General features: G+C 45.9%; 1 protein-coding gene across 6 annotated transcripts in view; it reads left to right on the plus strand.

Annotated features, from left to right (window-relative positions):
- Nucleotides 1-462: 462 nt before the first annotated feature.
- The window catches only part of RNF44 (ring finger protein 44), a 60,099-nt gene continuing 33,752 nt past the window's right edge, over nt 463-26,809 (plus strand). For 2 of the 6 annotated variants that reach the window (XR_014507191.1, XM_083423387.1), the window contains exon 1: nt 21,165-21,532. The gene's annotated coding sequence lies outside the window, so the exon portion shown is untranslated. Of the gene's footprint in view, nt 1,423-1,526; nt 1,621-21,164; nt 21,533-21,891; nt 22,018-26,809 lie in introns of those variants that run through there. The other 4 variants (XM_083423388.1, XM_083423390.1, XM_083423391.1 and 1 more) reach the window with 4 other exon arrangements.

Raw genomic sequence — 26,809 nt, forward strand, 5'->3', positions numbered from 1 at the left:
GATAGTTGTGCCAGTAGAGCATGGGACTCTTAATCTCAGTGTTGTGGGTTCAAGCCCCACTTGTGATCTCTTTCAACTCTACAATTCTATGAACCTATGACAATCTCCCTCAACAAAGGTGGCCCAAACATGCAGCTGAATTGTTTAAATAGGCTAGAGACAGCCACTAGGGCATGCAATCAGGGTTTCACCATGAGATACTTGCAAACATTGTTCTCCCCCTCCCCACCATTGCCCTAGCTGAGGGGGACAAACATCAACCTTATGCTAGTAGCCGGCCACTTACAATCCTCATTGGGCAACTCCTTTCGAAAACAGGCAAAAGGGAATGTTGTGCATGCACATTCACACATCACATGTATTGAAGAGAAAGGAATCTTATTCCATTCGCTTATTTGGAGGTTCCAATGTGGAAACGGGGTGGGGGTGGGGGGTTGAAGTCACCATGTCCCAAAGGCCTGGAATTGGGCGGGTGGGCAGCTGCAGAGGAGGTTCTCCTCAGAGGGTTTTCACCATTAGCCAGGAGGAACCCCTTGAATTCTGCCCCGCTGAGGGAAGCGCAGCCAACTTTTCTCTCCACCCCCGCCCCCCGGCTTTTTTGTGCCTTTAATACCCGGCGCACCAGCAAGCAGGCGGTGGTGTGTTTTTAATGGCTGCATTTGAGCCCGATAAATGGCTGCTGGGAACGCTCCCCTTAAACGCCTAGGCGGGACAGTCCGTCCTAGAAGAACCCTAAACGGAGAGGCGAGGGCTGTGGCGCCTTTCTCAGGCCCATTTCTCCGAGAGCAATTGCACTAGGCTGCCCGCGAGAGAGCAGAGCGAAGCGGCCTTGAAAGGCGCTCTCCCCCGCCCGCCGGCGCTTTCGAGACTTCTTCTGCTCTCCACGGCCGTCTCCTTTTCCGGCGCGTTCCATAGCATTCCCGCCGGTGCCCAGCGAGCAATCCCTCCACTCCCGCAGATCGAGAGGCGCGTGCTTTTGGCGCATTACGGGCGCAGCCGTCGGAAGCCCTCCGGAGGCGCCGAGGGACCGAGGCTTTTAGGAGCAATACGGTCTTCTACCCGAGCTTCTCTCTCTCCCTTGCCCGTAGGTGCAGATGGAGACCGCTGCGGACGAGCCCACTTCCTCGGGAGGGGGAGGCTGCTGCTGCTGCTGCTGCTGCCCTCGCTGCCGCTTCTTCTCCTCCTCCTCCTCCTCCTCCTCTTCGACGAGCTGAGCACAGCGGCCGGTTCCATCGGGGGAGCTGTCTGGGGGGAAGGGGCTGGGAAGCCGAGGCGCGCGGTGGCGAGCAGGAGGCGGATCCGAGAGGACGGGCCCGAGCCGGGACCTCCGAGGAGGAGGACTGAGCCCGCGGGGCTCCCAGCGCCCGGCTATGTGAGGTGGCTGAGTCGGCGGCGGGGGAGAGGAGGCTCGGGCGCCGTCAGGTAAGCGGGCGGTCAAGCGGGGCGGGCGCTCTGCACCTGCAAGGCCGGCGGTGATTCGCGGGCTTCTTTCGCAATCCTCGCCGGGAGAGGCAGGCGGCTGGCCGGGGATGAGGCAGCTGGGAGGCGGAGGCTGCGGGAGGAAGCGGAGGTAACTGCAGGAGCCGCTTGCACCGGGGAGCGGCGGAATGGACGGAGCCGGTGTGTGCGTGTGAAAGCGCGCTCTCTCCTCGTAACCGGGGGTGTGGGAGCGGGAGAGCCGAGCCTTAGGCAGAACCGGATCGGGAGCCGCGGGCGCTCTTACCCCGGCGATCGGGGCCTGAAGGGCGGGTCCCGCTTGCAGGGGTGATGTAGGGAGCAGTGCCTTTCCGCGGGGGCTTGTTGGGGGGCGAAGAGAGGAGGGCGTTCCCCCATTCCCGGGGCGGCTTGCCTCTGGCGCTTGGGTATTGTGCAGCGTAGGCTGCTAGGGAGCCGGAGCGGCAGCAGGCTCCTTTGTTCTGGGGGGACGGATTGGGACATACGGCGAGAGAATTATGGGGCTGTGTCGTCGTCTTCCCTCTCCACCTCCACCACCCTCCGAACGCATGCATTGGCCGATTACTTAAGATCCCTGGAGATGTCCTTTGCAGATCCCCTGGCTGCAGGAGAGGCTGTTGCTTGTTGCAGCGTCTAGGCCGGGGGAGCAGCGGGAACGTCGTGGCTGCCTAGCGGAAGGGCTGTTGTGTTTAGGGAGGGCGTAGGGACCGCCTGGAGTTGCGCTGGGGCCTGGAGTGGCGGCGGGGACCTGCCTTGGTCATTTGGGCGACGGAGGAGGGGCGATTAGTCGCGCCTGGATATGGTGTTGGGCGACCCAGTAATGTCAAGCGCACTCAAGGGGCCTGTTGTGTTGGGCGTGGCATGGACCGCCACTGTGAAATTCCCACCACCACCCACTTTACCGATTTAACGCAATGCATTGCTTGGCTCTTGGCTGCAGATCTCATTGGCATCACTTAGAAGGCTTTTCAGTAAGTGTGAACTCTTGGCTTGACTACTGGGGTTGGGCAGGGGGTGGGGATCGGTGCCAGTAAAGTTTTTGTACACCACCACCCTGTATGTGTGTGTAGTAGATTGTAAAACACCGCAGGGAAGGACTCCCTTACAGACACGTCTTTCATTTATTTATACGTTGTTTGAGTGACTTGTGAGGTCAGGGCTGTGCGCATTTGGTACCTTTGTCTATGTTAACACTAATGAACTGATGCAATGAAGTCTCTTCTGGACTTTGAGAAACGTTTAGCTCTGCCTCCCCACCCCCTTTTCCTCTTGGATACTGGCAAACGTGCAAATGCTTTTGCCTTCCTTCTGTGCTGCATCATATAGATGTAGCTTTTCTTCTTAACATGAAGGCACAAGTTAACAGAATCTCATATTCTACTCTTCTGGCAAAGAGGGAGAGCTGTTGCATGATGGGATTTGTAGTTCAAGGTGGTTGCTGTTGTATTTTCTAGTTTCCTGGTTGGCAACTGTTGTTTTTTTTTAATGGGGGCCATATTTTCAACTGAGCAAGGGCTGAAGGGTCAGCAACATTGGCCTTTCTCACAGATTCACTAGCATACCAGGTGCTGGGCTCTTTAACCCTTTATTTCTCCCAGTGAAATCAGCAGTAATGGCTTTGGCAAAGTCCTATCCTTAAATAAGTATCTCAGCTCTTCACTCCTATACTGAAGCCAAGGTAACAGGAAAATGGTACAGAGCAGCTCAGGTGCATAATCAGGAGGCTGTATCAAAATCTCTCATTTGACGTTCTTCTTGTTATTATTTTTCGAATATGTACAGTGGTACCTCGGGTTAAGTACTTAATTCGTTCCGGAGGTCCGTACATAACCTGAAACTGTTCTTAACCTGAAGCAGCACTTTAGCTAATGGGGCCTTCTGCTGCCGCCGGGCCGCCGGAGCACGATTTCTGTTCTTATCCTGAAGCAAAGTTCTTAACCTGAAGCACTATTTCTGGGTTAGTGGAGTCTGTAACCTGAAGCGTATGTAACCCGAGGTACCACTGTATAGCACTGCTCTGTGGGTGGGTGTTTTTTAAATAAACTTTGCATGCATGCATGCAAAAAAAGGAGCAGAATGTGACTAGCAGTTGCAGCCCCCCCCCCCAAATAAATCACCAAGGAGTTGGTAGGCACAGAATCATACGTTGCAGTTACAAAGATGGTATCATTGCTGTGTTTTAGGAAAGAGGATCCCCTCTTGTGCTTACCCACTTCCAATTCTGTACTTTGTTCCCCCCCCCACACCTCATATAGTGACCTGTGTCAGGCTTTGAGAAAATATGGAAGAGATAAAAATGGGAATAGTAGAACTGTGTAAGTTTTGATATGACACAAGAAGACTAGTGGCATGATACTAATGGAGGACTGGGCATCCTAGAATTGGGTGGCTAATCTGTGCCCCTCCAGATGTTGTTGGACTACAGTTCCCACCAGTCCAGCCATCAGGGACCAATGGTCAGGAAACTGTAGTCCAGCAACATCTGGAGGGCTGCAGGTTCCCCATCCCTGTACTAGATAGAAAGTTGAGCATGCTGTGGAAAAGCCAAAGGCATGCTGGTTGAAATTCCCCTCGTGACAGTAAAGTGGTTTGTTCAATATTTCTCTGTTGTTCGGTTGTGCATCATTTGGCAGCAGTGAGGGCTTGTCATATTTTATGAGAATTTGCAGAGGAGTAGCTGGGTTAATCCATTGCAGCAAAATGAACAGACTCCTGAGACATCATAAAGACTAACAAACTTATTGTGACGCAAGTCTTTTGTGGGTCAGAGCTCACTTTGTCTTATTCCACTTCATATATCTCAGTGACAAAGTGAGAACATAGGTAAACCTACAAAAGAGAAGTAAAATGGTTTTGATCTGTGCTTTCCCCCCAAAATGTTAAGGATTGGCTTTTCCTGATGTGCGGCTTTCACCCCCCAAATAAACACCCCCCCCCTTTAGTTTTGGTAGTGTCTTAACCCGTTGTGGCACCTTTGTTGGGCAATGTCTTCTGTAGGGATGGGGAATGTCTGGCTTTTGACATTAGTGAAAACCAGCCTTTTCTATCAAGACTTTTGGGGGGTTTGGCAAATTGGGTTTGTGGGCCATTGTGATGGTTGTTGAGTGCTTTCATTGTTTTATGTTTGCTAGCCATCCTGGTTGTTGCTGTGTTTTCTCTTTGTTTAGAAAAAGAGGCAGGATATATAAACTTTTAAATAAATAAAACAAGCTAAACAGCAACATACTGCTATAGAGCTGGCATAGTACTATGCAAAACATGCAACAACAACAATAATATTTTTTCCAGAGAATGTTTGCCTGGCTGGGTCTCATCCTGAGTTGGTATCAGTTGTTGCACTTCTAAAGGGAAAAAATAATAATCATATCTCTTTTGTTGGATTTTACTCTTTAATGATTGTGGTTTGACATGGTAGCATGTTATCAACAGTTCCAAGAATTTTGGCTAGGAAGTGATCTGTAAATAAAATTCTTTTGATGCTTGAAAAAATATTATTTTGGAAAAAATAATATTAAAAAAATAAGCAACTCTTAGATGAAATGACTGCATAGAGGGCAGCTCTGAATCATGTGTATTAAAAAAATCCTGCCTTGAAAACTAGCTGTGTGATAGAGAGGTCTTGACATAATAATGACTTTGGTCTTACTTGCACATACAAAAGGCCAAGTCTATATTTTGGGGCTTGCTTGATCTTGTAAATTTCCTAAATGACCACACACAGTGCAGAAGATAGGCCAGCAAACACACTTTCCACACAATGAGTACCACACAAACTGTTCTAGATTTAGCTAAGTGCATTGCAAGAAGTTTTGTCAGCATCAAGAAAATGTCAAATGCCTACACTCAGTCCTTTCCTCCCCCTCTTATCCACCCTGTGATACTAAAGATACAGATCATAAGAAAGTGCTAAAAGGTTTCCTATCTTGAGCCTGTTGTTGTTTGTTTAGATCAAGAATGGGGCTTGTAACTCCCACCATCCCTGATTATATAGGTCATGCTGCCTGAGGCTGAGGCAAGTGGTAGTCTAACAATACCTGGTTTATATTAGCAAGTCCTATATCATAACTCTTCAGGGATATACATGATGTAGAATCTGTTGTTTGAAGTACTAATTCTACATTTATTTCCATGAAAATACATGAGCAGTTAAGTTATGGCCTGGAACATGGACCAGGAGTTGCTTGGTGTATCTGTTGGCATCTGCTGATTGATGGCCCTTCTATCTCTACCATAGACCAGCTTATATTTTGTACCTGTCTGTATGGCATTCTACCTCCCTCCCACAACACCCACCATGTTCTGAATTCTTTCCCTCTCACAACATACCAGGCTTAGGTAACGCCCACAAAGTATGGGGATGTTACCTGAGGAATTCATCCCCTTCTAAGGCCAGCCCTATTGCTCTGTTGCATAACACACTGGGAATCTGTTGCCCCACGGCAACTTGGCAATTGCCTTTGCTCAACAGAGATGCTGTTTTTCCCCGACTAGCAATCAAATGACATGAGAGCAATGTGCTGCCACTGTTCATTGGCATGGGGTGATAAACCAGCCGGTTACCCCCATGTTGTGGAGCAAATGATTGGCCATGGCCCTAGATCCATCCCAGAAAGTACTGACCGTTGGTTGGCAAGCAATACCTTCATGACTCTCTAGGTGGAGATAAGGAATAGATTTGTGCTTTGCTCTCAAGTACAGTGGTGCCCCGCAAGACGAATGCCTCGCAAGACGGAAAACCCGCAAGACGAAAGGGTTTTCCGTCTGCAGAGGCGCTTCGCAAGACAAATTTCCCTATGGGCTTGCTTTGCAAGACGAAAAATGACGAAAAAATTTGAATTTTTTTCCCCGTTCCAAAACCCCTTTTTTTGAATCACTAAGCTGCTAAAAGCATTTTAGCAGCAAAACCGCTAATCTCCCAAGCGTTAAAAAGCCGTTTTTAGCCCTTAAAATGTCAATAGCACTAATAGCGCTACTCCGTCAATGGGCTTGCTTCGCAAGACGAAAAAACCGCAAGACGAAAAGACCCGCGGAACGGATTCTTTTCGTCTTGCGAGGCACCACTGTACCTTAGTGCAAGGGACACCAGTGGCGCTGTGGGTTAAACCACATAGCCTAGGACTTGCCGATCAGAAGGTGGGAGGTTTGAATCCCCGTGATGGGGTGAGCTCCCGTTGTTTGGTCTCTGCTCCTGCCAACCTAGCAGTTCGAAAGCACATCAAAGTGCAAGTAGATAAATAGGTAGCGCTCCGGTGGGAAGATAAACGGCGTTTTCAATATGCTGCTCTGGTTCGCCAGAAGCAGCTTAGTCATGCTGGCCACATGACCCGGAAGCTGTATGCCAGCTCCCTCGGCCAGTAAAGCAAGATGAGTGCCGCAACCCCAGAGTCGTCCGCGACTGGACCTAATGGTCAGGGGTCCCTTTACCTTTACCTTACCTTAGTGCAAATGTGCTTTACACTACTCTAACAGAGCACTTAGGAAGAAATGTTTTGTCATCTGATCCCACTGCCAGTCAAGCAAAATAGGGAAAGCAGCTGCCGTTCTGCACTTTGTCAGCTCTACTCAGAGGGTGAGTGTTCTGGGTTCTGGTGGCTTTGTAGTGCTATGTGGGTAATTAGGCACATCACAATTAAAATAATAAGCCTGGGTTCATAGCAGAAGCTAAAATACAAATAGTGCCAACTGCCTGTCCCTGAGCTTTATTATATGTCATCTTTGGCCGTTTGATTTCAGGATGCCGCCCATCAAAGTTGGAATCTAGACCTTCTGTTATGGTTTGCTCCTGGTTTTTAGCTTAAAAAGTAATTCTTATTTTTCTGTCTCCTTAAAAAGAAAACTTTATGCATTGAATGAAGTGGACTGCAGCCCACAAAAGTTTATACCACAATAAAGTTGTTGGTCTTTAAAAGTGTAACAGGCCTCTCTTGGTTTCTTGTGTGTATATGTGTCTACCGGTCTTCCGAAGTTGTGGAAAGCATTTAGGAAGCCTTTGTTGGAAGAAACGGGTATGAAGTTCAATTTTGCCGGAGAGGTTGTGGAATGGACAGGGAAAATCCAGGCATGATTTAGAACAACTGTGGGGCGACTGCTGGCACGGTAACTGAATGGGGAATGATTTGCTTCAGCCTGGTTCAAGATAGTAGGTTACTTACTGTAGTTCCCAGGAGAAACCTGATAGAATTGCCTGCAATTCTCATCTCTGTTGCCAGTCCTGATGGAAGAGGCAGTGAATGGAAAGAGCTGTGAGAACTTTACTGCGCAGCCTAACAGGAGACCTCTTGGAGGAAATGCCAAACAGAGCTGAGCCTCCTGTTGCACTGGCTTGATAGGGATATTTCAGAAATGCTCCTTCTTAACAGCACAGCTGTGGCTTTTGTTGTTTTCATGATAGACTGCATCCTTTCAGTGTTGGCAGCCATATGGGCCCCATGTATGCCACTCTCAACCTCTACCCACAACGCGGGCTGTGGAGAGTGCTTAGTGGTTATTGCACAGGGATGGTCAACCTTTGATTCTCCTGAGGTTGTTGGACTCCAGTTCCATAATCCTTGACCATTGACCATTCGGGCTGGGGCTGATGGGAGTCCAACAATCTCTGGAGAGACCACAGCTTCTTCATCCTCTTCTGTCCCGAGAGAGACCACGTCCCTTCTGAACTTTGTCATGCACAACAAATGTGGCACAATGCTGATATGGAAAGAAGCTAGCACACTTGTCATGTCAGCGCTGTGCAAGGCGCTCAATATTTCAGATAGTCTGTGCAAATGCACTCTGTATTTTCTCTAGACAGGGCCTGCCTGTCTAGAAGGCTGGTTTGAACTAGCAGGTGAGTGTGCATTCATCTTGAGTTTCTCCGCTTCTTTTGGCATGTGCCAGTACAGCATGTACACATCACATCCTGTACAGGATGTGCACCCAGTCCCCATGGGCCTAGCTCTCCTAAGCCTTATTTGCATGACCACAGCAATGCTGCGTCAGTGAGTTTAAGTGCCAGGAAAACTGTCCCCTATGCTGCACTCCCTTCTTCCCCTCCCATCCTCCCATCAAGTGCTAGTTGCTGTGTACCATGATGTCAACTTCATTGTCCCTTCTTTCCCAATAGTCAGGCACAGTTTGTTCCTTAGCTGCATTGGCTATTCCCCTCCAGGTTTGGCTTTCCAGCAGTTTGGCAGCATGTGAAGGTAGCCAACAATAGCCTTTGTGCTCTGGCCTTATTTAAATTACCTGGGGGAAGGTGCGGTATATGCACTTGTCAAAGGAAAGTGCTTTCTCAACAGGAGTGAGGGCTAATAATACAAGTGTTTGGAGAAGCCCCTTGCTGCTAGGTGTGTGACTACAAAGGTTGTGGGAGGAAGAGCCTTAATATATTACGTTATTAGGTAGATCAGTCTTTTCCCACCTGGTGCTCTCTAGTTTTGGACTACAAGTCTCATCAGCCTCAGTCACCTGTGGCCAGTGGTGCAGGATTATGGGAGTTGTAGTACAAAATATCTGGAGGGCACCAGGTCTGGGAAGGCTGGTTAAACTTAATTTAGTTGCTACATTTGTATCCCACTGTTCCTATGAGAAGAGCAGAGTAGTATTGTAGCCTCTGAGCAACTGTATTGATAGTCCATGTTGGCGTTGGGTTGCAGATGGCCTGGCTATGCCGTATTTTTCGCTCTAGAAGACTCACTTTTCCCCTCCTAAAAAGTAAGGGGAAATGTGTGTGCGTCTTATGGAGTGAATGCAGGCTGCACAGCTATCCCAGAAGCCAGAACAGCAAGAGGGATCGCTGCTTTCGCTGCACAGCAATCCCTCTTGTTGTTCTGGCTTCTGAGATTCAGAATATATATTTTTTCTTGTTTTCCTCCTCCAAAAACTAGGTGCGTCTTATACTCTGGTGCGTCTTATAGAGCGAAAAGTATGGTAACTTATACATGGGATGGTGCTTGGAGGGGAGTGAGCCTTTGGCTCATATACCCACCCCACTGTGCACAAACCTTGCCATATGAACTTGAGTTCATGTGAGCAGACCATACTCATATGATCCCTCCGGCCGCCTACAGAAAAGTGATGGGGTGTGGCATATTTAGAGTTCACATTTAAATATTCCAGATGCAATTGGAGGAAGTGTCTGGATTCATGGTTCACCCCCACACACCATTCCATGTATAGCTTATGACCTCATTCATCAATTACAGCATTTGCCAACCTGGTGCTCTCCAAATGTTTTGGGATCCCAACTTGCTTCAGCCCCAGCCAGCACGGCTGTAGTCCATAACATCTGGTGGGCATTAGGTTGTCAGTGGCTGATCTGGGGAGGGGGTACCTGTTCCCTACTTGTTAGAACACAACTTGCTTTAGCCGAGGAGGAATGCTGGAGATGGTGGTGGAGCTTGTTGCTTTGGTATTCCCCACCCCTTTAATGCTGAAGTCTGATAAAAAGATAAATGGCGCAGTCTCCCCTTTCATTGGGCACTAAATCTGGCTTGTAAAAAACGGCGGTAGAAGTGACGCTCCCTTCAGCAGCTGCTGCTGAACGACATGGTTTATGGCTCCCATTTTCAGGCAACGTGTAATAACAAACAAGAGCGGGGGGGGGGGGAGGAGGATCTGAGGCTTGTGCAGGGGCAATGCTTGCTCCTTGAGGCTGCCTTGTACCCTTTGCCTGTGACAGATGCTGCCCCACTGCAGGGAATTGATTGGGCAGTAAAGCCCAAAGCCTTGCTAACGAGAGAGGGGGGTGCAGTGCAGTGCAGGATGAGACGGTGGATTTCTTGGTATTAAGTGGAAGGGAGTTTTTAAGAGAGATTCGATTAGCCCCATTTTATGAACCCGTTGGAAGAGCGATGTGTGTGGGATGGTTAAAGAAGCCTAGGAACGTGGATGCTTGCTGTTGAGATGTGCTGGCTACCGTGAGCCCATGTGCTTGGCAAATAACACCAGCAGATGCCACCCTGTTTGCACTGGGCCTTGACTAATGAAAGGCAGTTTTCTGATTTCCTTAGTTATTCTGACACATCCCACTGCTTTGCTGGAATAAGAACTACTTGGCAGAGGCAGGATCCTCTATTAAACTAGTGAACTGCAAGAGTTCCAGGATAAATGTTTACACTTTTCTCCTTTTTAAATGTGAAGGCTGTGTGCACTTAAAAAATATATAATAATTATGTGGTAAGGTTTCCCAGCTTTCATGTAGAAAAAGCCCAAACCCTGCAACCTGCATAAGGAAAATAATATTGAGCGCATTTACATTATATTTTGTTTAATTTGTCCCATTTCTCCTGTTCATGGGAGACTGAAGGGGCATGCAAAAATGTCAAGTTAGAACTTACCCAAACCTCCAGGAGAATGCTTTGAAACTGCCCAATGCTTATGGGACCCCCTCCCCTCACTTCCTTATTTGTAATTGTCATCTGTAGTCATCACACAATTAATGCAAGTTGTGCAAGAACATTTTTGATTGGAGCAAATCACTGTCAGTCTTGAAGAGCTTAGTCTCCCAGTCATGGGAATACATGGTAATAGGGTTCAGGGGCATATCAACTTTCCTTGCTTGTTACATTTACTGATTAAGATGTGTCTTGAACAGGGAACTAGCAATCAACTTCTCAGTTGTTCTTACACTAGGTTTTCCCACTTCTTCAAATCTATCCTTGCCGTCCCCAAGGTTTGTCTTTTGACTTACCTATTTTTTAAAAAGCTGGAATTTTGTGCTCTGTATCACATAGGTTTCCCTGTGCCCGCACAGAATTTTTGCAGCCCAACTTGGGGTACCTCTTCTGTATTCCTTTAAGGACTCTGCTTGCCACAAAGCATCTAGGTTATCTATTGGAAGGTCCTTCTGATGTAAAACCCGAGGATTGGTTTTCCTTTTATAGTCCCCGCACTATGTAGTGACTTGCTAAGTCTTCAAGCGTTTCCAAGCACAATTCAAAGACCTTTAAAGCCCTAAACGTCCTCGGTCCAGTATACCTGAAGGAGCATCTCCACCCCCATCGTTCTACCCGGACACTGAGGTCCAGCGCCAAGGGCCTTCTGGTGGTTCCCTCACCGCGAGAAGCCAAGTTACAGGGAACCAGGCAGAGGGCCTTCTTGGTAGTGGCACCCACCCTGTGGAATGCCCTCCCACCAGATGTCAAAGAGAACAACAACTACCAGACTTTTAGAAGACATCTGAAGGCAGCCCTGTTTAGGGAAGCTTTTAATGTTTGATGGATTACTGTCTTTTAATATTTTGCATGACACATAGGAACAGGAGGGGAAGACCTCCATGTTTGAGGGCAAAAACAAAGATAATTTCCCACCACCTGCAGTTAATTAGGACCAATTAAATATTTTTGACCATGGAGAGGTTCTGGTATAAATTGTTTTTTTTTGCTGAAGTAAGGGAGAGATTGGGCTGAACATTTCCTCTGTGAACTCAGAGCTTAAATACAATCCACGTTAGATCAGAGAATTCTTAAGAAATGCTGATGAAATCCAAGCAGTCTAATCCTTTAGCTGAACTGGCCTTATACCTGGGTCATGGGAAGTGGCACATGTCTGCAGCAGCAGATGGTCTCCTAAGGAGGTTGTTTTCAGGGAAAGTAGGAACCGAGTGACTTCTATTTCTAGCTTCTGAGGAAACTGAGATGCATATTCTTGCCTTACGGAGTGTTTGTATAATAGCTATGGGAAGAGGGGGGTCTGCTCAGTTAATTAACGGTGGATTCCTGAAAACTGATATATATTAGGATGCTGGATAGCTCAGTTGGTCAGAGAATGGTGCTAACTCCAAGGTTGCAGGTTCAATCCTTGTATGGGACAGTTGCATATTCCTGCATTGCAGGAGGTTGGACTAGATCAGGCATGGCCAACCTTGGCCCTCCAGATGTTCTGGGACTACAGTTCTCATCATCCCTGACCACTGGTCCTGTTAGCTACGGATGATGGGAGTTGTAGTCCCAAAATATCTGGAGGGCCAAGTTTGGCCATGCCTGGACTCAATGATCCTTAGGGTCCCTTCCAACTCTACAATTCTATGATTGGCATGGAAGGTGGATCTGGTTTCCTTTGGTGGATCAGCTAGTGCCTGATTGCCAGGATGCTTGCAAAGAATGCTAGTCTAGGTAGACCTTGATTTGATCTAGCAAGGCACTTCTTATCCTCTTAAGAAAAATCTGCTTGTCTGGCACTGTGGGTTTGGTGGTTTTTTTGAGGGCGTATTGTGCAACAATAGTGCTTTAACTGTAGGTTTATACTAGACTGTCCATACATTGTTCAACTTTATTCTGTGATGTTTCCCTAATGTTACACATTATTGGCATCTGGAAGGGGAACACTTATTGAGCTATAGTGCAACAAATGTGGATAACCTCTCTCCACCCCCAAAAATCCACCCAACCCTGAAACATCTGTGGTATGAAAAATTATAGGAATTCAGCAGGAAGTGTTCCAATTAGAAACTAAGCAGTATGATCACCCCAAAACTTCTGCGGACACAAATAGTACTGAATTTGGGACCAAGTTTAAACCAGCTTTGTAGACTGATTGCTGTATGCAATTTTCTGGGGTTATTTTATTTATTTATGTTGTTATATCCCAACAATTCTCCCAAAGGAATCCAAACTATTCCAGTACAGGTGAAGACTGGGGAAGATCTTGGCTTAAAAGTTTTGTTGCAAGAGGAAGGTCTTCAGTAGGCACTAGAAAAAGACAACAGAGATAGTAATTGTATCATATTCCTCAAGGGGAGGGAAGTCCAAAGGGAAGGTGCCACAAGATGAAAGGCATAATAATTCTATATTATGCAGAATGGACCTCTTGATAAGATGGTATCTGCAGGAGGCTCCTGCTTGCAGAGCACAGTGATCTATTGGGCACATAAGTGGTGAGATGATCTTTCAGGTATCCTGGTCCTAGGCTGTGTAGGGCTTTGTACATCAAAACCAACACCTTGAACTTGACCCAGAAGCTAATTGGCAGCCTGTGCAAATCTTTCAAGAGTTGGGTAATATGGTAACAACCTCTTGCCCAAGTGAACAGTCAAACTGCTGCATTTTGCACTAGCTGCAGCTTCTGGACCAACCTCAAGGGCTGCCCCACACCAGCAGCAATCCAGCCAGGAGGTTATCAGTGCATGGATGACAGTGGTAGGCTGCCATGGTCCAGAAATGGCCGTAGCTGTTTTATCAATCAAAGGTGATAAAAGGCACTCCTACTGAGGTCAGCTTGACCTCTAGAGGAAAAGGTGGATTTGGGAGCACTCAGAAACCTGCTCTTTCAGGAAAGAGCAAGACCCCATCCAAAATGTGCATTTTGCCCAGTTATCACATCACCAGGATCCAGACTGTCTGAAGTTTGCTGTCTGTCTTTTGTTATTTAATGCCTTAGTTGTTAATAGCTGATTTTGTACTTTGGTGTTTTTCAGGCTTTTGTATTTAATCTAGATATATCATAGTCTTTGTTTTGTAAGCTACTTAGAACACACTTTTGTACAATAGCAGGGTTGAAATAATAAGTCTGTTTAACAGTTATGTTTAAGCATATTGGGGTTCAAAAGTGAGTTTGCTTCTTTTTTGTGATAGGTGAAAAGGTGTCTGCAAAAACGAAGGTGTTACAGCTCCTGCACAGATGATAATGACTGAAAGCTTTTCCTATGAATAGCTTCATGAGCTGGCTGTTGGTACTGAAGCATTTTCTTATGTCCTTATATACTGGCTTTTACGTACATATTTAAAATAGTCTCAATATTGTTACTTCTGTAGTTCATACACCATGGTATCACCTCCATCTGTGGCAGGTACTGCCCCTAGCATTGCAATTCTTTCCATACTCTGACTCGCGGTCTCAAACTGGCCAGGTGACAACCTTACTTAGGTCTGACAGTAGTGAACGTCAGGTGGGTCACACCCTTTCTTAAGCGCTAGCTTTTAGGGACAATATTTTCCAAGTTGCTCAGAGGGAACGGGCCATATCTCTGTAATTATTGTTATTTTGGTAAAAATCCATGATATCTACTTTTGCTGCGTGGTGTGCTGTTAACATTGCTGTCCCTAATATTTATTTATATTTTCAAACCTATTTATATACTGCCAACACATACAAAATATCAGAGTGGTGTACGATAAAACACAGTGGAAAATGCTGTAAAATGGGCATTAAAATGACTGGCTACTGGGAAAAAGTAAACAGCTGCATGAGCCTGTTGGCATAAAAAGGTCTTCAGGAGAATCCTCAGCATGCGGTGACACTGAGACTAGGCAAGCTTTGGACTTGCACACTCTTCCTTTTGCCATGAGGATAAGTTCAGAAACTTGTACTTCCATTTAGATTCTCCAGAGCTTGCAGTGTCATCTGAACATGGCAAAGTTGGTTAATCTTACCCAGGGGTCAGCAAAGCTTTTCAGCAGGGGGCCGATCCACTGTCCCTCAGACCATGTGGTGGGCCAGACTATATTGGGGGGGGGGGGAATGAACAAATTCCTATGCCCCACAAATAACCCAGAGATGCATTTTAAATAAAAGCACACATTCTACTCATGTAAAAACACGCTGATTCTTGGACCGTCCATGGACCAGATTTAGAAGGTGATTGGGCTGGATCCGGCCCCCAGGCCTTAGTTTTCCTGTCCATTATCTTACCTATGAAGTAAGCCAACGTCAATCCATAGTTTAAGAAGTGGGCTTTTTCCAACTGACAGCAGTTAAGATTGACCATAGTTCAAGATTTGGACCTAAATCCAAACTCTGGTTTGAAACAGGCTTCTGAACCCTTTGTAACCTTACTGAAGGAAGAGAGAGTTTTAATGTTACATCATGGTTTAGTGCCAAGCCTAAACTAGGCTATATTCATAGTTGAGCCCATTTTATGTGGAATGTGGCCACCTGTTTCCTTGTTATCAGTGTATGTTCTAGGAGAACATTTCTAAAAATAAAACAAAGCAAATCTGTGGGAACTCTCCTCACAAGCCATTCACTGTTGTGGTTATCAAAACATATCAAACAAATGGAAATACTTTCTACAAAACCAACAAACCACATGAGTGGTGTTGGGAGATGAAATGCTCATGATATTAATTAGCTATTATAACCAGGAACTTACTGCATTAATTTTTTTGTTTAAGTATCTCAGCGCATCTTCTTGTGTGTAGGATGCAAGCCACTTTCCTTAGCCAAGGCTTGCATTAGTAAGATATGAGCAGTAAGGCTGGCCTTTTTCACCCAGCTGCTCCAAGTATTAATACAATGATGTGAAACAGTTTAAATTCTTATGAAAAGTGCTATATACATTTTAAGTAGTAGTGGTTGTCTTCTTCCAAAGCTCACAAAGTAGAAGGGTACACGCTGTCTGTATGTTCTAGTGAAATTAGGTTGTTCTTAAGAGGCTGACAGAAGCTGACATCTAATATGTTCCTAAGTCTTCTTTCACTTCCTCTTCTCCAAATCATGCAAAGTAATACATTAATCGCCCTTTTTAAAAGTATATCTTGCATTTTCAGTTATCTTTCCTGTTGGGAGACAACTGCGGCTTCTATGTTTTTATGAATTTTTGAAGTCACTCAATTGCATAACATTTAAATAACTCCCTCCTCTAACAGATCTTGCCTATTCATCCTATGGGGAATGCAGCAAGGATAAAAATAGTGATTGTGGGAGCTCTTTCTTTCCATATTTCTGAATGGTCATGGGGGGAAATTTGCTCATATTGTATGGCAGTTTTAAGGGGGGGCAACACCCCTTTTGGAGATTCCTGGTTGTCTTCAGTGCACACAATGGAAGTAGAGTATGCAGGATATATGCCTAAGATTCTGCTTCAACCCTGCTTGCAATGCTGTTGTATTTCTCACAGAGGTGCTAGACCTGTCTGGTATGTACCATTTCAGACTTCTAGTTGTGAGCTGCCTAGATGAGAGAGACATCTTCCTGATACCAAATTTTCTATATGCAGGGAGCTTCCCAGACCCCAATAGCCAATTTACCCATGTAAACTCCAACCTCCTGTCTGAAGTTGACCACCTCTGTAACAACTAGGTGTAGGTTTCTTAGATTTGACTTCCCTTCTTGTTTTGCTAAGAAGAATCCTTTTTGGTTGAACAAAATGAACGTCTTAGTTGCTAAGACACCTCAACGCCACATTTGTTTTCTCAAAAGCAACCCCCCCTTCCTCCTATTTTTACAGATTCTGATGAGCAGCATTGCTCCTGCAACAAAGAGAGAATTCATATGGATGTGTGTCTAGCTTATTTTAAAGGCAGGCATGGGGAAGCTCAGGCGCAGGGACTGAATGTGGCCCTCCAGGGATCTCCCTCTGCCCCCCACCCCACCCCATACCCTTCTCCAGCCCTGCTCTACATCCTTCTTGAATGCTTTTGCCTGGTTGGAATGTGTCCTTGAACTCTTGATCCCTCTTGCTTGCCTGGATGAAAGACTGAAGTATGTATAGAGACTTCTGGTTCTTGTGTGGCTGCAGTGTCGCCTACTGTACAAAGGCACTGCTTCCACTGTTCTGTCTGCTGTTATCCCTGGCCTTATCCATGCAAGGGAATGCACCCCTTGAGCTGAATATGGTCCCCAAGCCCTGTTGGCTTTAAAAACCAAGACTGTCGCTGCCCTTTGGTACTTGTGGCATAGACTTAGCCTTGCTTTGAAAAAATGAGGAGGCGGTGGCATAGACTCTGGCTCCTGGGCAGCAGAAGGGGATTAGTGAGGGCAAGCTTAAATTGTTTACAGCCTGCTGTTTGAATAGTGGGAGGTTGCTAGACCGTCTGTACTAGAAGCAGCAGTGCTGGTGGCTGCCTGACACAGCTGGAGTCAGCCCAAGGCATTTTGATACCTGAGGCAGAAAATCCCAAACGGCATGCCTCATGGTGATAAAAATGCAGTAAATTAAGAGCTGTAGCCAACCAAGTTCCATTTGCGGATGTCCTTGTGTGAATGGGACAGTTTTGTTGGCTGCGAACCAGAGGAATTGACAATTTGCTCCCCCCTTTTTTTTATTACTCCCAAATCTTCTGCCTGAGTTGGGCTGTCTCACCCTGGCTAATGGTGGCTATGGTCCTTACCACAGGCTTTCTTTTCACCCCTCTCCCCCACATTCCCCCAGTAAATTTGGGGATAAAAGTGGGGAGGGTTCCCAGACAGGCAAGAAACGATGTACACATGAATGGCCCAAGGCATATTTTACCAGATCATACTTGTTTATTTGAAAATGCTAAAAGAACACTGAAAACTCCTCTACGCTTATAAATCTTGCTGCATACCAGCATTCACATTTAATTAAGAGGAAATTAATGAGGGGGAAATTACCACAAACTCTGAAACACATCCATGACCTCTTGTCGTCTGGCTTCTTCCTTCTTGGGCCCCTTCGCACAGTTACATAAAAAGATGTGGTAGGGTTAGGAACTTTTCAAAAACGAGTTCAAACTGCCACTTGTTAAGTAAGTCAGAATGCTCTATTGCTGGGTGGAAAATTTTGAGGGCCAAGCTAGGCATTACACTGGATATGTGGCAGCATTTAATGTGCCTGGTTTTTGTCCTTTTAATATTAGGTAAATGGCTCTGATCAGAGCTGGAAGACTGTGAGGTACAAGGAGGAGAGCTAAACACTTCCTCTCCCAGGGCTGAGACCCTGAAGCTGCTCTTGGCCCTGGGTGTGAGCTTTTTCATGGGTAGCTTCCTCACTGTATAATGGGATGAGTTTCAGTGATACCTCATGGGGGGAGAGTTAAAGACTTTCCCATCCTTGCATTGCAGTCCCAGTCCTGATGGACATCCCCACCCTGTGACCGCTCTACAAATATTTAAAAGCAGGTCTACACACATTTAACATTGTGACTGGTTTGTCCGTGAGATGCACCATTATATACAAGCCATAGAGGTAACTTGGCAGAAGTACTCAATGCGGACCAGCGTGACTTCCAAAATACATGCAGGGATTATTTGTGTGTGTGTGTGTGTGTGTGAGAGAGAGAGAGAGAGAGAGAGAGAGAGAGAGGAGATTGCAGGCCTATTGTGTGTCTAGTATAATATAATGGGTTTTTGTTCAGAGTACACCCATTAAAATGAATGAACATGAATAAGTTAAGTTCATTAATTTCAATAGCTCTACTCCAAGTAAAACATAGTGGAATAGTAGCCAATGTATCACAGTTATGTTTTATCCTGACACTAACCATTTTATACTAACATACTGCTTTTTAAAAGTCTTTTTACCCTGAGCACTTTATAATTTCTTATGTTCTCATATTAACATCTTTGCTCAATGCAAAACATGGTTTTCCATCTTCTGACCATAGGAAAGTGTATAATACATAAAACACATCACGTATTTTTGTTCTTGATTTGGGGAACCCTTACAACAGCAACAAGCTTTCTGCTGTACAAAGTTTTTCAATATATAATTATGTAGGATTTCTCACTGCAGAAAACTTGCACCATTAGATTGGCTTGCAAAGTGAGATCATACCATATTGATTGATGTTTCGTAAGCTGTTCGGCTTGTTCTTAAAAGTAACCAGTAGGGACTAGGCTTGCAATGTTGTGCATAGTTTCTTAGTGTTCAGTCTCCTTGAACACCTTAGTAAATATTCAAGTTGTCCCAGATTGTGATGAATAATGCTAGTGTCAAGAATGCAAGCATCCTATCTTGGAGCTGCTTTGTACAATGTGGCAGCAAATGTGTATTTGCTACCCTGTACGTGCATGTCATGCAGATACAGTGGTACCTCGGGTTACAAACACCTCAGGATACACACTTTGGGTTACAGACTCTGCTAACCCAGAAGTAGTACCTCAGGATAACAACTTTGCACCAGGATGAGAACAGAAATCGTGCAGCGGTGACAGTGGGAGGCCCCATTAGCTAAAGTGGTACCTCAGGTTAAGAACGGTTTCAGATTAAGAACAGACCTCCGGAACGAATTAAGTACGTAACCAGAGGTACCACTGTATGTATATTGTCTCGTATTTGCATTACATTTCTAGAAGTTCCATTGGTTGCCCCCCCCCCCCCGTTTGAAGTAACCTAATGCTGTTTTGCCACCCTACACCAACCTTTTCAACTTTTCTCCTGCCTCATATATGCTACTTCTACTGCCCTAGAGAAGTGGGTGTAATACTAAGAGCAAATGAAAAGGACTGTCAAGTCACCCTTGTAAATCTGATTTCTCAAATAAGAGGGCTTAAAAAAACACACCCTCTGCTCAAATTTTATTAAGCCAAATCCCATGTGTTTACTGCAAAATAAGTGAAGTTAGTGAGCTTACTCTCAAGTATGCAAATATGTGTGCTGCCTACCAAGTATACTTGCAAAGTGGTTGCTTTCCTTTCAGCAGCAAATAAAATCTGGGGTGCTCCTTTCTACTATTTCTCATGCAAAAGAGGAGCATCCTGCTGGGGTGCTTGTATGCAACAATCACTGAGTGATATCTAAGTAGTACTCATCAATCAGCGGACCTACTCTTAGGTGTAACAACTGCTGGATGTCACCCACTGTGTAGTGTACCCATGTAGTATATCAACACTGCCAAGGTGATTTTTTCCACCACATATCACATCTCTTTTAACAGCACTGTGCTTATTTTGCACCAACCCTTGTTCTGATTGAAGTACCACTATCAATATTTCTTGGATTTCATCTCCTCCTGACCCTGCTGCTTAATTCTTCCTCCTTACAAGCATGTGGGCATATACCTGCAGCTGAGGATTACACTTTATGCATACTATGTCAATTTCAGCTCACAAATCATTATGCCATGACATTTTCTTATAAGTCTTTATGGAGCCATAAAAACATTTGCTGCTTTTGCTGCAGCAAACTAACATGACTACCCCTCTGAGAATTGTTTCAGCTCTAATGCTGGAGGGCACCCTCTTGTCCCCAGACATGTATTGTGTTGTTGTGTAGACTGGGGCTGGCTCAGCCCATTAGGTATAAGCAATTGGCTGGGGGTTGGGGACAAAGCCCAAAGGGTACCAACCAAGCCTAGGTAAGAAAGGGTTTTTGCTGCTAACAAAAAAAAGTACCGTACTTGGGCCACTGGGAAATAATGCTTTCTGGCCTGCAAGGATAACTAGCATCTTTATTGTGAGGGAGGCTTACTACACTTGCTCAGAGGAACATTATATCAGAAAGCAATCTGATGGCTGCATGCACTGTTTATGCAACTGATCCCTCCTGGTTCTCCTCCTCTTTCTGAAACTACCCGAGTTGTAACACCTTACCTTGTTGCCACTGTTGCTTTTTTGCTTCAAGGAAGATGAGGTAGCAGAGTGCCAATGCAATGATTCCCTAGAGCTTGCTGCTCTAGTGCGTTGATAGTGGGCACTGTGCCTCTTATGGAAGTATAACAGCCTTGTAGCATCTTAGAAGACTAGGAAATTTATCATGGTGTAAACTTTTGTGGGCCTCAGTTTCTCGCCATATTACCAAAGTCCACCCCTGTCCCACCACCTTTCCTTTCTTTATTATAAAGTTGCACCCTGAATTTCCTTGCTCTGCTCTCCCTGGCCCCCGCCCCCACCTTGGGCACACCGTATCTCAAACGTGTTCCAGGCTCCGTCCCCAGTTGCCATGGCTCCATCCTAACACCTCCTCTTCAAGCTGCAAGTCCCGCTGCTGCCGCGTGCAGCTGATTCCGGCGACAGCAGCGCGGCTGCGCAAAGATGGCCTGTGGCTGGGGAGGGAGGCGCGGCGGCGCGCCTGGTCACGTGTCCATAACCCGGGCCCGCGCTCCCGCCCTCGGCTTGCTGGAGGCCGGCGCGCGTGCGCGCTCTTCTTCCCTCTCTCTTCTTCCCCAGCTCCGAATGTTGTGAATAAAATGCGCCGTTTGTTACACCCTGGCGGCGCGGGCGGTTCTTAAAGGGCCAGAGACCCTGGGGCCAGGGGGACCCTCTTTCTACCTCGCCCGGCTCAGCTGGGAGCTCAGGGAGGGTCGCAGCTCACCCCGAGCTTAGAAGAAAACAAAAGAAGCGACCGGAAACAGCCGCGGCGGCGGGGGAGGGGGCGCGGGCCCAGTGCCCAGAGCAGGCGCCCACGAACAGACAAAAAAGAAGAAGAGGGGTGTGTGTGATTGAGGTGCATTTGCACCCCGAGCAGCCAGCGGAGCAGGTAGGTCCCGGGGGCGGAGGGGTGTGATTGCATGCATTCAGCCGCAAGCTGGCGATGCATGGGGTGGGAGGAGAGAAAGAGAAGAAGGGGGTGGTGGTCGTGCAGCTTGGACAGTTGAGCTGCAAAGCTTCGGGGGATCAAGTCCTCTTAAGCCACACTAAATAAATAAAAATCCAGTCCGGGTGCTGCTCGGCAATTCCGGGGGGTGGGGAGGCATGGGTGGGCCAGTATTGCAAACTGCGGCTTCCCTCCAACACCAACACAGCCCGGGGCATTTCCTCGCCTTTGATGGTGTGTTGCACCTGCAGCGACGGGTGTGTGTGTGTGCAAGTAAGGTCGTCCACTCCCCTTCCTTGCAGAAGGTGAGCGGCACCTTCCTTGTTCCTCATAGCGAAATAGCCCCTAAGCCCGCTCACCCCCTCAAAGGCCCGGTTTCCTCTGTCCTTTTTCCTCCTGGCTAAGGAAGAGGCGATTGTGACTCCGAGGTAAGGGGTGCTGGCTTGCTAGGAGTTCAGCTGAGGCTGGGAGGAGGAGGGGGGCAGCCTCTCTTGCTTCAGTGACACGTGCTGCTCCTTTCCGATGTTGTTGATGCCTTTGTCTGATAGCGGCGAGGAGGTTGAATTCTTTCTGCGGGACTTTCGGGGGGGGGCTCCTTCTTGGGATCTGCTACCAGGGGGTAGGATTGGGGCTTTGTGTGTGCTCCTCTCCCTCGCTCCTCTTGCTTGTCCTTCCCGTTGTTTTTCCGTTTTGGCTGGGGCAGGCCGGAGGACGAGGCTTCCTCCGCTCTCTTTGTTATTGCTTTTGTTTCGCACGGAGCACATGGCCTGTGATCTCGCTGCTCTTAAAGTTACAGATCCCCAACCTTGGCACAAACGGATCGATTCCCAATTTTTAGGTCCTTCAAGCAGGAGGGGAATTGTTCCCTTTGGGGCCTCGATACCAAGAATTACAAAGGCCAAAGCACATTAAAATGATTTTGGGTGGGTAAGTGGGTGTGTTTTTGCAAAAGGCAGAGCAAAGCAAGGGGTGGAGGGTACAGAGGAGAGAGGAAAATGTACAATACCCGCGGATTAAAATAAACTGCATTGCCTCGCCTGTGTTCTGTCCAGCGGTCTGGAGTAAGCCCAGTAATAGCAGTGCGGTAATTAAAGTGCTGAATGTGTTCTGAACAGGAGTTGGCAGCTGTCTGGGGAAATGACAATATTCCAAACGGAAAAGTGGCCCGTTTGTTCTGGATCCCCATTGTGTCTGATAATGATGATCCGGTGTCTGTGTTCTAAGAACAAGTTCCTGAAGGTGAAGTGGAGAATGAAAGTGAGCAGTGGTGCAAAAGAAGCAGGAACTACTATTAATTCTAGGCTTGCCTGAATACGCTTCCTAGTACTTTGAGGGCAGTAGTTAAAACTCGAACTGGCTTTCTGATGCTGTTCCCGTATATTTCATGTGCATAGTAAAGGGTTGGGTTTTCTCCTTTTCTTGTGTTTTTCTTTTTAAGGAGTCCTGTCCCATGGCTTCCTTACTTGTGAGTGCTGCCACAGTCCCCACTGGTGGTGTGTGCAATGATAGGGCAGTTTTGTTAGGCCTTCTTTCAGTGTATTTTTACCTTTCATAATTTTGCTTCTTAGATAAGAAGGGAGCTTAAGGAGCTCTCTTAACTCCCACTCAGAATAGTGCCCCCAAAGCTTGTTGTGTCTGCTGTTGCCCATGAGCACTGAAATGGCATTTCATGCTGTTCCCCAAGAGAGAATTGTATTTGTTGTTATCACAGTTCTTTGCTTTGCTTGCAAGGAGTTCCTGGTTCGGTCTATGCCTCCTCATGATATCCTCTCAACCCCCCTGTGAAGTAGGTTACATGTAGATAAAATGACTGGCCCAAGGTCGCCCATGAGCTTCACTGATAAGTGAGAATTCGAGACCAGCTCTCCTAGACCCACCAAAGAGCTAACCACCGTAGCTCTTTCCACCCCCATCTGTTCTACAAAGAAAAGGAGTGTGCTGAAAGCAGAAGTGGACATAGAAAACATACTCAGGAAGCAAAGACATTTTTGGCTAACTTTTGGAAGCAGATCAGATTAAAGTGGGAGGTTTCTGCAGGTGGCAGAAGCGAAGAGCCTTGGTTCATCATGGAAGAGTCTGTTTGCATTGTGATGTGAGACTGAAGGAGAGAGAGAGCGAGAGAGCGCTGAGAAGCCAAAGTTAGGACTTGGATTTTTTTTGGAGGGGGAGCTTTAAGGCCCAAATTCTGCCTAGCTCAAACCTGTTTGTTAGAAGAAATGATAGAAATGTACAGGATTTTGCATGCATCAACTTACATAATAACTATTTTAAATGCTCTTTTTTTCCTTTCCTTTTCTTTTTGTCTTCTTTTCTTCTTCTTTATTTTTATTATTATTATTTTTTTGCTGCTTTGGATTTTTGTTTTGTTAGGAGTAAGATGTAGGCTGGTGAAGCACAAGTGACATGTGCCAGGGAGGCATTAAATTGTGCAAGGAATAGAGCGGCTGAATTCCTTTGATAAGTTGTTATTAACATTTGTTGAAAATTTATTGGCATATTTAGAAGTGTATCTGCAATCATGAGGTCCAGTAACATTTTTTAAAACAACACATCATACAAAGCAGATTCTCTGTTCTGCGTCATGAATATCCACACCCTTAGGCATAGGGATATTTTAAGTGTTCACTATTGGTGATATAAAAGCATGTGAGGAATGTGCTGCATTCAGAGAGGTTTACAGTGAAGGGAACTGGCTGTCTGGAGCCAGAGAACATCATTGCTAGATGAGTAGTAACCTGGTGGAGAAAGTGCACAGTTAATGTATTAGAAGAGAAGTATTTTAGTTAACTTGGTCCCTTTGGAGTATAGACAAAGCGAGGCAGAATCCTTAGTCATCTTGCTTCCAACTCAGGAAGCCTCCTGAAGTTTCTGTGCTCCACTGCAATATTGTATATAATTGCCCCATGACATTATTGTGAAGAATCTCACTAGTTGACTTAGTGAATTGCCATTTTTGCCCTCTTTTCTGCCCCTCCTCACAGCAAAGGGACTAAAAGCTGAACAGCAACCTGTGTTAGTGTGTCTTGTTGCCACTCTTCACACCCTTGCTGCTCAGTGTGTCATTGAAAGAAGCCTCCTTATGCTGGTAGTGGATTCCAATCCCCAAAGCAGCTACAGGCAGCAATGTCTATAGAATTCCTGTTGCCAACCTTGACTTGCAGCAAACAGAAAAACACTGGTTATCTGCTGCTATTGGACTGCAGGGCCTCACTACGTCTTTTTTTTTGGGGGGGGGAGGGTTGTTTTTTTGCTAGTGGCAGATTTTCCCCAGCATTGAAACAGTTTTATTCCTTGCATTTAGGGACGCATGTGGCGCAGTGGTCTAAAGCACTGAGCCTCCTGGGCTTGCTGATTGTAAGGTTAGCAGTTCGAATCTGCATGACGGGGTGAGCTCCCGTTGCTTTGTCCCAGCTCCTGCCAGCCTAGCAGTTCGAAAACATACCAGTGCAAGTAGATAAATAGGTACTGCTGCAGCAGGAAGGTAAATGGCGTTTCTGTGCACTCTGGCACTCGTCACCCAGAAGTGGTTTAGTCAAAGCTGTCTGCGGATAAACGCCGGCTCCCTCGGCTGGAAAAGCAGAGGTGAGCACCGCTCCCCATGGTCAAATTCGAGTGGACTTAACTGTCCAGGGGTCCTTTATCTATTCCTTGTGAGTACTGAGAGATGTTTATAAAACTAAAGACTTATAATTGTTAAAAGACTTTTGAGTGTGTCTGGGAGATGCACTTGATGGACAGCTTTTTGGTGGAAATAAAAGTGGCATGTCATGGTGGGCAACTTTTCCACCCTACAGAGTTCTCTAAGAATCCCTGTCATAAATAGCCTTTTCTCCTGCTGTCTCCTCACCTGTACATTAGAACTGGAAGGAAGTTTCTGTTTTTTCTCTGTTGTGCTATTTGCAGTTAGGGTTGAGTATGACAATGTCTCATCCTGTTACCCTTTCCTCTGATACTAAATGGAGTTGCCGTTTGATGTATTAAACTGGATAATCCAATAACATTTGCGTGGAATGTATTATTTGGACAATTGATTCTATTTGTTTTGAACTCAGGGAAATTTGGCTTTCCAGGCTCTAGAATTTTAGTTCTTGATTTCCATTAAACAAAGTCTTCATGTCATTCAAGCAAAAATGCAGGCAGCAGTTTCATCATGGGTTGGTAATAGTATTTTTGTTAAAATGGGCATTTAAACTTTTTTCCGAGCCACGATAGTCTGTCTGGATAGCGACCAATATAAACTAAGCTTGCAAATAGCTACTTGTTTGCTTGCCTATGGCAAGTAAGAGCCTCTTAGGTAGGAAGGCTTTTGCAAAATCAAAGATAATTGGTTGTTTTTTGTTTCAGGATGTTGATAGATTGCAAATGCTGTCTGGACACTCAGACTATAAAAAATAGTTGTGGACAAATAACCATTGTTGACTTATTTATAAGATTGCTGTACATGCAACCCCGACTTTGCACATGGAATCAAATATGAACATGGAAGAAATTAATATTTTGATTACATTGAAGACAAATGTGTGTTTGGATGTGTGCAAACCGATATGTTGAGGCTGTAAATGTAATATGTAGAGCCAGTGATATGGTGTAAAAACATTCTAGAACATTTTCCAGTGCTTAATACAGTGGTACCTCGGGTTAAGTACTTAATTCGTTCCGGAGGTCCGTTCTTAACCTGAAACTGTTCTTAACCTGAAGCACCACTTTAGCTAATGGGGCCTCCTGCCTCTGCGCCACCGCTGCACGATTTCTGTTCTCATCCTGAAGCAAAGTTCTTAACCTGAAGCACTATTTCTGGGTTAGCGGAGTCTGTAACCTGAAGCGTATGTAACCCGAGGTACCACTGTATTTTTGCAGAAAATTTTCCATTTCATAAGTTCATTCATAAGCATGAATGGATGTGAGTTGCAAATAAATGTTAGACAAGCATGGCAATTCCAATTTGCTAAATGCGGGTATAATAAGCATGTTACCTTAGAACACAAACTGAAAACTACCCTGAGTAAATTATCCTAATTTCCCAATTCAAAGTTTTCTGGAAAGCACACACAGCACCGTAAAACTGACCCCAGGTTATTGTATTGCACCACTGAAGCAAGTGGAACAGGAAGCCTCAGAAGTGTAAGGCAGAAAATGCAGGGTGTGTGTGATATGTTTCACTTTCAAGAGAGATGCATGAAGCACATCAGATGCATTTTCAAAGGGCCTCCTTTTAAATTT

This window comes from Podarcis tiliguerta (genome assembly GCF_965153285.1).
Source record: "Podarcis tiliguerta genome assembly, chromosome: 2".
NCBI classification, from domain to species: Eukaryota; Metazoa; Chordata; class Lepidosauria; order Squamata; family Lacertidae; genus Podarcis; species Podarcis tiliguerta.